This window comes from Arachis ipaensis, chromosome B09 (genome assembly GCF_000816755.2).
Source record: "Arachis ipaensis cultivar K30076 chromosome B09, Araip1.1, whole genome shotgun sequence".
Taxonomy (NCBI): domain Eukaryota; kingdom Viridiplantae; phylum Streptophyta; class Magnoliopsida; order Fabales; family Fabaceae; genus Arachis; species Arachis ipaensis.
The window spans coordinates 128,216,406-128,228,345 of record NC_029793.2 but is presented as its reverse complement, the minus strand read 5'-3'; the positions used below and the strand labels follow the sequence as shown (position 1 = coordinate 128,228,345).

The window sequence follows — 11,940 nt, the reverse complement described above, 5'->3', positions numbered from 1 at the left end:
GTCTTTCATATAATTAATAGTTTATAATTTGTTTATAAATTTTTTAAAAATTTTAAACGAATTAATTTTAATTAATAAGATATGTAATAATTTTTTTAACTAAACATACTATAAATTATTGATATTGCTATATTTCTTTTATATAGCTGTCATGCTAAAAATAAAATTATACGTTATGTCTAAATTGCTTTTATGAAATAAAAAATATAATAAAAATAAAAAAATTTATCTACAATTCGGCCCTTCCATATTAAAATTCTTGGATCCGTTTTTTCCCATAAAATACCATTACATTAATTAAAATGATATATTGCTGTCCCTAAACTTGTGTTGGTGTCATCTTTCTTTGGCATTCAACCATTTGATGTAAGGGCACGGATTTGGTACGCAGGTGATGTTTACGCACTGAAATGCCAAAAAGTTATTTAGCGCACCGGTCAGCCAAAAAATGTCAAAATAAAAATGTTTATTTTTTGGGGTCTTTTTTGTAATTGTACATAAAATAAAGGGATCATTTTTTTATTTTTTAAATGAATACCCATATTTAATTATCTATTACTGTCTGGTGCGGTATTTGTAACCCACTAACTTACCGGCAAGTGCACCGGATCGTACCAAGTAATACCTTACGTGAGTAAGGGTCGATCCCACGAGGATTGATGGATTAAGCAACAATGGTTAAATGATTTACTTAGTTAGACAAGCATAAAATGGTTTTGAGATGTTCAAAAGGTTTAAGTTCGAACTCAGAATATCAAAAGGATAGACAAATAAATAAGTTGGGAATAAAATATTGAGTAGGCAGTTAAGGCTTCAGAGTTATCTATTTTTTGGATTGACTTTTCTTATTAACTATTTTAATCATGCAAGATTTAATTCATGGCAAACTATTTGTGACTAGACCCTAATTCCTTAGACCTTCTTAGTCTCCTCTAAAATTCATCAACTGCCAATTTCTTGGTCAATTAATTCCAATTAGAGGGTGATGATCAAATTCCAGTTTATATGCTACAAGAATCCTAATTATCCAAAAATAAGGGGATTATATGTCACGTATCCCGTTAAATACAAACAATTAGAAATTCAGGATAATATGTTTTCAAGCTATTGTTCAAGTAAAGAGCTTTTCCAAGTTATACAAGAACTCAATTAGAACATGGGTCATACTTCCGTTCCACCCAAATTCATAAAATAAAGAACGAAAACAATTATTGAAAAATAAATCAAAACATAAATTAAAATAGAAAAATAATAGTATCAATCCATACAATAGACAGAGCTCCTAACCTTAACAATGGAGAATTAGTTGCTCATGGTTCAGAGTAGAAAATAAAGATTATAAATAGTAAATGGGAATAATGTTGTGGAATAAAATGTTGTGTTGGAATCACCTGTTGGGATTCCTTTTATAACTAATCCTAATAAAATTAAAAATCAAATTTCTAAAATTAAAATTAAAATAATATCTTTTCCTAGAATTAAAATTTGAATTTAAATTTGAATTAATTAACAAGTCTGATGGGTGGGGACCACTAGATTTGTCCATTCTGCAGATCGCTCATGTGACGCGTCCGCGTCGTCCACGTGTTCGCGTCATTTGTGCAGATTCCAGTCCACGCGTTCGCGTCAGGCATGCGATCGCGTCATTGCGATTTCCTCCATTCCGCGCGGTCGCATGAGCCATGCGTCCGCGTCGGTATTCGCTGGTCATCTCTTTGGTTTCTTCTCTTTCTCTGTAGAAACTTCATCAAATCCATCCGAATGCTACCTACATTAAATAAAATTGCACAAAACTCAAAATAGCATCCATAGTGGCTAAAATATAATTAATTCTTAATTAAACTCAACAAATTAGATGCAAATTCACTAGGAAAAGATAGACAAGATGCTCACGCATCACTGTCATTAACATTCTCCTCCAGGTTTTTTTCTCCCCTTCTTCTGCCGTTGTAAGCGCACTGCCTCCTCCATTATCTCCAGCGCCAACAACGACGGAATCTCCAAGACCTCTCCTATTCGCTTCTTCTTCGCGCTATCAACTCCTTCTCCTCCCCTACTCAGTCATGGTGGCTTCGGCAGCCTCTTATTGGGCACGCCTGAAGTCCATTACCCACATTTTACCGAAAATTTCAGCGACTCATGCCGTCCATCCCTTTAGAAGTGCCCACATATCCTCATGCTCAGTAGTGGAATTCACTTCCATAGCATATAAATTGGTGAAGTTATTGACTAAATTTGGAGTCTTTGTGAATCGTTGTTGAAAAGCATCACTGAGATTGTGAGTTGGGTCAGTGGAGATTATGAGAATAGAGTCGCTAACAGTGGCGAGAAGAATGAGAGTATTGTGCCAACGCCACCTTTGCTACCAACGAAGACCCATTTGAAAGTTTCTTATTCTAGAATGTTCTGCACCGTTCCTTCTGGCAAATTCTGCTGATTCGCCATGGCCACACACTCACACAGCGTTTTCGAATATTCCGTCAAAACCTAAAATGAGATTCGGCATTTTTAACCATGAATTATATCTTTTGAACCATGAATTATCCTTTAAACAAATACAATTATATCTTTTCATAAATAAATTATTGAGCAGTTTAATGGGATTAATTTTGAGTATTATTTTTTATTTTTATAATAACTAAAATAACTTAAAATTAAAAATTGAAAATTAAAATTTGTATTAGATATTATCTTTAAAATGATACTGATATCATATTAAAATATACGTGGATACAAATATTAGAATATTGTAAGTACACCTGAATATTCTAAAATTAGTCTCTTATTTTGTATTGGTTTATGTACAAAGATATGTTTTATATATCTAAATATTACTCTTATTGACAATGAATTATGACTCAAATGGCATAGTCTCCCTGTACTCATCTAAGAGATCGCAGATTTGAATTTTCCTATCTTTGGTAAAAAAAATATTACTCTTATCTTATATATACAAATATCACTCTTATTATTTTTTATCTTTCTTTTATTAGATTTTGTAAAAAAAAAAATTTAGAAAATATTAGTTGATTTTGTGCCTTTGGAGCTTGTACTTGTTCTCCAGATTATCAATTTTGTTCTTGAACTGTTGTTATGTAGGACATTTTGTTAATTATTTAATTTTGACCTCACTGTGGAACTAAATTGATGCTAAATGAAACTTTTTTAGATTCAAATAGAACACTTTAAACCTTAAGGATCAAAACAGAATTATGCCCAAACCTAAGGGACCAATTTAGTACTTTACCCTAAAATTATTAATAATCATCCAACAAATCGAACACAACTATTCATTAGAATTCTAAAGGATTAATTAATTTTAATTTTGCAACTGAATTAAAAAGAGGATCTTGTTGTGAAATTCGCTCTCCTTGCTACAAGGTTATTGTGGGGTCCAGAGCTTCACTGCGATAGAGTTTTTGCCGGAGGAGAGAGAATGTCGAAAAAGACGGTGCCAAAGCCGCCATGGCCGAGTGGAGAGAAGAAGAAGTTGGTGGCGCGACAAAAAAGTGAATAGCGAAGGCAGTGGAAAGATTTGGATTTGTCGCCGGCGTTGGAGATAGTAGAAGGCGAGGTGCGCTTGCAAACGGCGGAGGAAGAGAAGGAAGTAAGAGGACGACGAAGACAAGGAAGGTATCTGCTCTATCGTACACGGGACAGCATCTCCCTCTTAATCTCATCCCTACCACACCTAATCCTCCTCGTCGGGGCATCTGCTCCATGGTTGCTGTCGAGGCGTTGCTGCACACCTGAAATATTGTTGCGGGTTGGGGATGCCGTCATCGGAGGTGAAGAACCGTGCTGATGAAGAAGGGTCGTGAGCATTGGCAGCGAAGATATTGGCCAAAAAACCATCCTGCCCACCCGCTAAAACGTCATCGGAGGTGAAGTACCATCCTCTCCCACTCTGGCTTGATGCCCCACTCCGGTGTTCAACGAACTTCTGCTCGCATCTTTGCTGGCTGTGCAAAATAATACAATAAAAAAATCTTACTCAACAAAATTTTATCCGTTTTGAATTAATTTAAATATCTGATTTTTTTTATTTTTGATATAATACTACAAAATATTTTAAATCTAACAATAATAACCGTCTTAAAACTAATATTTATAAAGTTATCCTACTGACACAAAAGCAGCATAAAGTATTAACTAACCAATCATATGAAATTAAATTTAGAAAGATCTCTACTATTAGATTAAAAAGCATGTATAATCCAATGACTCCTCATCAGCAAGCACACCGGTCAGCCAAAATTAAGTGCTATACACACCGGTCAGCCAAATACACACGGCACATAGAATTCGTGCCCTTGATGTAAAATACTTGAGTGTTGAATAGAACCCAAAAGAAAAAGAATCTTTTTTCGGTGGAGAAAAATACAACTCATAAAAGCACAAAAACTAACACTAAGAAGCATTGCAAATAAAAAAATCAAAATCAAAGCAATATTTTTTAAGGAAAAGTCTAGGGCCAGCAACTTTTGTGTTTTCTGGCCAGCACTTAACCATCAAAACAAAAGTGAGTGATCTCCCACTATTAGATGTAATCTCACACCATTAAAAACACTATTAATGGCCAATTGATGGTTACAAAACACCAAAATTGCTAGTCCCCTAGCATTCCTCATTTTTTAATCAATTGTCATTAGCCTGTGTTTGTAAGTTAGATTTGATGAGTACTTATGAAATACTCCTCTAACCATTTTCTTTCTCCTCCTTTCTTTAAAATTCCCAACTCACAAACATAGTGATCCATTACTTATATCTTGGTCACAAAAAGCCTTATAAATCGATAGGATAATACAAACAAAAGCACACGTGATCATTTATTAAATATATTTTATTCTAGAAATCTAAAGAATTATGAAAATTAGGTTACAAGTAATAACAGTGAATAACTGAAATATAAAGATTATCTTCATAATTCGATTCTCCAAAGAACAGGTCAACAAGGTACTTCAGAAATCACGTTTAAATCACGTTTACTAAACAGAAATACATTATATTTATCTCACGCTCTTATTTACATAGCGTCAAAGTGGTTTTATAGGTGGCCACAGCTAAGGCGCCACTAATTCTCTTAAAACCGATGTATACCTTATATATATCAGAAAAAAATGAGTTCAATTCTAGACCAACCCAGTTATACATGTTCAAATAGCTTCAGAACTAGCCGTAGCAGCTGCTACCGGTTGTAATTCTACTTCAGTTCCAGTGACATGGTCAGTACCAGTTTCAGGGATATCGACCATTCTATCGTCTTCTTTGAGAGATAGTACAGTGCTCGTGTCCGTGTGAATGGTGGAATCATCGGCAAACATACCATGCCTTCTCTTTCTCCTAGCTGCCTTGCCCCATCCATGGATTGTCTCCCTTATCCTCTCTGGAATCAATGCAGCCTTATAGTTTGTTCCCATCTGAAAATAAACATAGAAAGATCTTATTGCATGAGAAATAAAAGTGGCAAGAATCCAATGATTCAGATTTAACTTTATGCAGTTTAAAATGTTTTACACATATTTAAGGGGATTTCTATGGTGAATAATGAAATTTGGCGAAGAGTGAATATTGTAACAAAATTTTTTAAAGGAGTGTGCATTGCATATGATGTCTTTATTTTTTAAATATTTTTTTCTATTGTAAAAAGACAATCTTCACTCTTCATTGAAAAACACCATTCACCATAGCATTACCCGATATTTAATTATATATTGCCTGTTTGTCATATCAGAAAAAGTAATTCCTTTTACACTCATTACGACTAACGCAAATTGTGATCCAAAAGAAAAAGTTTATTGGATAATAGTGTAAAATTCTTTAACTTAGTACATCGAAATTGAACTTGAATGATTCACTCAAACCAACTCCATGCCTTAAAAGCATCACATACACATGGTTCATAATGAAGCCTTGAAATTAGGTGTGCCATCATTGACTTTTTGAGACACACACAACTGAAAACATGTCATATAGTCGGATATATCATAATGATTTTGTTTGGTTTGATCAGGAACTAATTTCTCACTCACTGCTTACATGCCCACTAACAAAATTGGATAAAAATGCCAACTTAGTATAATGTGGAACTTTCTATGATGTCGATGCACAAAAACTAATTTGAATGAAAACAATCTGATATTTTGCCAATGAATATTGAAGAATGATCGTAGAAATATCTTCTTGAATTAAACAGATCTATAGGGTCAGCATGACTTATGTTTTCTTGTTTTTTGAATTTGGTGAAGTAAATAATGGAGGTTAAAAAATTTGGAAAACAAATTTTCTTGTTTTCCACTATTTTCCACCAACAAAATCCTGAAAGCAGAAAACATACAACAGAAACCGACCGATTTAGGTCGTGGATTACCTGTGTAAGAAGCGCATAGAGTGGCAAAGTACTGTAACTGCAGAGAAACTGTCCTGCAAACCTACAAAGTTTATATAGAAAAGGTATAAAATGGCACATGGCTTTTTTAACATCTTAAATAAATGGAATTAAGGATCTCATGGTTTCAGCATACCCTAAGATTAGCCTTAAGTACACAAGCAAGTGATTCCTGATAAAGCAGGAATTATAACCAAACTGCCACTGCAATAACAAAAAAGACATTTTAGTACATACAGAACTTCGTGCCATTCTTCAGTATCTTGTTCTATGGAGTGATTCATCATATCTAAAGTAATTCTGATAACACTGAAAAAAGGTGGCAATAACTTGCCAAAAAGAAGCTTTTAAGGAATACTAAAATCAACGTGTCAATCACCGAAAATTTGAATAAGGCTATAACATTTGCTTATCGAAAATATATAGCTAGTCATTGTATTATTTGTTGAAGGAAATAATTATGACTTAAGATGGATAAGGAAGTAGAGAAGTACCCAGAACCAAAAGAACGAAGCCAATTTAAACGCATTCTGCGAAAACAAAACCAGGAAATGAACATGCATCTAGAGTTAGGAGGGAAAAAAAACAAATTTCATTTAGAAATATCACAAAAGTAGCCGATAAACTATTGTTGCTTACTTGGAAGAGAATGAAGTGGATCAAGGATAGCAATAGTTCAGGCTTATTGAACCAGAAAAGTTCGTTGCGAGGCCTCAACTTTGATCCCGAGAAGTAACCAGTGATTCCGGCATTCTCCAATGCCAATGTTGCAATAACATGCTGGAGCTTTGTTCCCACCAAAAGAACAAGCTGTTCATAAACACAAGAAATAAAAAGACACGGTAATCAGAAAGTGTTCAACAAAGTAAAATAACTTAAAAGAAAGAGAAAATAACAAAGATAACTTGCCGTGACAGGGATGATAGCTATCCAGAAAGAGATTTGATCCTGCGGTAAACCGAGAAAAAGGATAAATGAATTAGCAATTGTAAGATTCTAAGATAACACAAAGACATAATGAAACCACAATATAAAAGCAGCAAGTTATTCTTCTTAGTTGGGTTGACTACTTCAATAACTGACCACAATTATGTTTGAGGTAATCTCACAGAGAAATGGAAGTAAAGTGAAAGCTTTGGCCAAAAGAAAGATACAAATTGGTTTTAGTAATGGAGGGAATGTATATATTATTTGAAAATTAAGATTATGAAAAAAAAAAAAGACACACTACCTTTAATGTTGGAAAGCATGAAAGCAACAACAAATCCCCAGAGTAAGCCACTGCTAGAGATTTCAGACACTGTTAGCTCTCAACTTCATGAAAATAAATTTGTGGAAAACAAAAACAATAACCATAACTTAATGCTACACATGCTTAATACAAATAATGAACATTCTTTTCTCTTTACATTGATTATTTGCAATGAATCAGAATAGAAAAGTTGAACTACTGCTTAAAAATGCAAAACTGAAGACTCTTTTCCAGAAATTTCTTAGCGAACTGTAACATTGAAATAAAATCATACACAGTATGTAAAGGTCACAACAGATCATGTACTATTGACTTCCTCAATAATGACGACAAAAAATGCTCAACCATTACTAACCTCACACCAACTATCCTTTGGAATTCTCCTCTTCCATAGATCTAACCATATAGCTGTGAAAATCATATTTTAATGTGAGGTTGTGATTCTGCCATAAATAAGGAAAAGAGATTGAGTAAAGGAGTACAAAAAAAAATTAGTGATGCATGAATACTAGAAATTCAGAGATCCAAGCACTGCATCACAGAGATAAAGTAAGAATTTAATTTACACAGTAAAATAAAACTCAGGTTGCTTTTAAATCAAAACCATTTAGACCAAGATAATCTATTATGAAGTGTAAGGTAGTCAGCACGAACCACCGAATGGCCGAATTGTTGGAAAAAACATGTCTACAATTTGATTAAACTTAGAATTAGTTATGTATTACCAAATAAGTTGTTCAAAATGAAACCTCAATTTATCAAGTCCAATATACAACTATATGCAATTGACATAAGTAGATTGACGAAATAACATATGAATGTAGCAGTCGGGAGTATCAGGTAAAATATCAAAAGATTCACACACAGAGTTTGATGTTACAATTTGCTGAAAGTGATGAGAAATGATGCAATTAGGTAACATGAATTATCAATATTTTACTACTTCATTTGCCATAGCAACTGCAAAATATATTAAGCAAAGCAAATTGATCAAATTCTGGCCCAGCTAACCATCTGATTATCAAACTTTGTTTCAGAATATTTTGATTTAAAGTATTTTCAGACATGCCATTTTTCATCGCACGAATTCAAGAACTTAAAGGTAGACATTCGACAAAATACATTAAATGAAATCAAATGTTAATGGGGAAACAAAATAGAGTTACGTAATTACCACCCAAACGAGGAAACTATTTCTGGCCATTGGATTTGATGTATGAACCTTGACAAAGGACGATTGTCTTCGCATTGTCAACTCTCTTGTGATTACTACAGCAATACATGAAATAGTCAATATACTCTCGACAGCACACAAAGAAAATCACTTACAAACAACAAATGCATATTAAGAAGTATTGTGCTTACCTGCCAAAGATCCATGCTGATCCATATGAGCCTCATCCTCCCACACTCTCCAACTATGAATCTGCTTTAAACTATTGGTGTTATTAATTTCTCATGCCAATCAGAAATCTAAAGTTATAACACTTAGATGTTTTGCTGCATACATTAATACATAGTTACCAAAATAAATAAGTAAACATCCAAGTGATAGTGTTCTGTAATATCAAATTTCAGTTCAATGCCATTTAAATTCAAATTAATGTTGAAACATTTCTCACCTTCACAATTGCTAACAACATCGTCAGGCAACTGTAAGATATATGTGTTATTGCCATGACAAAAATAAACCGGTGCAATTGCTCTAGACCTTCATATGACACGAATGGTTCATAACCCTGAGAAACATAACAAATGAAAATTTTGACACACGTTGATTTGGAGCAATAATTAATGAATAATCATAATAGCCAAAGTTTAAACATTGGGGTCTGTTGTTCATGCCTCTTTGCAGGAGCTTCTATTCATGCCATTCAGCATCCTCCGAGTTAAGCTTGGATAAGCAAAAGCCATCAATAATTTACGTCCTTCGGAGCCATTATCTTCCATTTCTTAATCAATCTCAGATCTTGTGCATGGAGCAAAAGCACTGTTGTAGAACTTTGATGGAAGGCAAATATTGGCTATAATTCTTGAGGTAGCTGTTAGTAGGAGTGATATGAATCCAAGCAACATCAACTCTGAAGATAGCAAAATATAAAACACAAAAGGAAAGAAAAAAGCAAGTTGATTAGTCAAAAAGAGATATGTAACAAAAATATTAACACAATGAAGAAAAATTCAGTGCATTGTACCTTCTTTCATCTTCTCCAAAGCAGCAAGCAATGGTTTTCGATTAGTTTTCCGCAGTCACTGCAGCCCCAGAGACCCAGAGGAGCAAAGAAAACAGACATCAGAATTCATGTCAAAACTGAACACAAAATTTGGCTTATTCATTCCAATTCATAAAACGGGTCCTACAATAGCTCCTCCATTGCCACTCCACAGCTTGTGTTTGCTTAATGTCTTGAACAGGCTTCCAATTTTCGCTATGCAAATCTTTGTTACACTAAAGAACAAGGTTATCAAACTCTCAAGTTAACTCGTAAACTTGTAAGTTTAGGTCGCTGGTCAAGTTTACAACTTTACAAGCAAACTGTTACAAGTTTGCTTGTTGATTACACAATTCAAGTTGGTCTAAACTCCCGAGTTTAGGTAAACTCTCAAGTTTGATAACCTTGTTACAGAGGTTAACATCAAAACCAATCCTAAACTGAATAAAACTTCTAAGAAGAAAACTTACATTGCTTAATTGGTGAATGGAGCGCTCCACAAGCAAAGAGACAGCAACAAAGATGGTCAACACAGTGGGAACAGACCATGTAGGAGTCAAGGCAAGCGACCGCGCTTCTTGCACACTATCCGACATATTGAAGTAACCAAATTTACAGACCAAACCTCAAATATGACTATGCCTTAAAAAACCTCAGGCCAACCTATTCAGACTTTACTGACTTAAATTTAAAGGTCTCATTGAAGATCAACTATGCAAATTGTACAAACATTCAGTGCTTAATCAAACTATAACTTAAGTGGGATAATACTGAATCCCACAAATAGAAATCCTAATTGGTTCTGTCTTTGATCAGCAGCTAGTTAGCTTGATCCCTAATTTAGATATAACAAAGAAGGAAGATCCTGTTATTTCTAATGTCTCCAACACAGATTATATAAGATACCCTTAACTACCAGTCTACCACGTTTGACCAAGGGCAATGGCCAACAAAGAGAATCAAGGCAAAGCACCCCCAAAGGAACTTTAGTGGTTCTTCACTCCACATAAATTCAAAAGTCTAAAAAACAAATTTAGAACCCCACACACAAGGTGAAATAAGGATACCCTTTTGGCCTGTTTTAGTTTTCCACCAGTACAATCACTTCAAAAGAAGGAAAACAACAAAAGGGAGATTATTTTCTTCTTCTTCTTTCTTCAAGGAAGCTCCTTTAAGACTATTAGAGCAAACCCAATTTCCAAATCAAGCTCACATTTCATCAAACACATGGAATACGATTTCTGTATCTCAGAAAAAAGATGCTACCCTTTTTGTCATGGTTCAGCAACAGTGGCAAGAGGAGTCAGGGAACATCCTCAAATCATAGTGAAAAGGTCACAGCTTTATTCCAACATCAAACACCCCACCACCTTAAAACACTGTCAGGAACCTAGGAAACTCACACAATGGAACCTGTCTCACCATTACAAGTGAAAATCAGCTGAAGAAAACAATGAAGACTTCACAGATCTCCCTCTCTTTCTCTCTCTTTCTCCTATGAGTGACAGTCACAATTCAAAGGCTGAAAGAGAGGGAGAGAGAGAGAGAGAGAGAGAGAGAGTAGAGCTATGAAAATGTAGCAAAACCAAACAACTTACCTATTACCTAATTACCTAATAACAACTAAAGTACAGTGAATGAGTTCAACGGAAAAAACAACATTTAAGATTCCAAAATGAAAGGGGGAAAGCAAAGCGCGTGTATTACAGCTGCAATGGCAACACAGAATGCAATGTCGTAACATGAATCTTCCTGCTTCTTCACTGGGCCACAGTTGTCTCTCTCCATGCCAACTCAATTGCAAACTATGTAGGGTGTGTTTGTGAAACACGTTGGAGAGGAAAAAAGTGCGTTTCACTATTTAAGTGCTGTTATTTGATGTTTGGCAATTTTTTTTTAACGCCAACATCCCAAAAGCTCGTTCACTAGAAACAAGAAATTATAGCTTCTTCGTTTACTCAAAGCACGTTTAGGTTGTTGCTAGTTATTATTGGTTTTTTCATAATTTTTTATAAATAAATACTGAAAATATTAAAACAATTATTCTAATTTTTGTGTATTGATTACTATTTTAATTTTTTATAATA

At 34.3% G+C, this 11,940-nt stretch overlaps 1 long non-coding RNA gene and 1 pseudogene across 1 annotated transcript; one reads left to right on the top strand and one right to left on the bottom strand.

Moving 5' to 3' along the window:
* LOC107617827 lies at window positions 4,901-11,382 on the bottom strand (annotated as a pseudogene).
* Window positions 9,900-10,866, top strand: LOC110266208. Its single transcript, XR_002353242.1, has 2 exons — window positions 9,900-10,235; window positions 10,270-10,866. It is a non-coding gene; the product is annotated as an uncharacterized LOC110266208 (long non-coding RNA).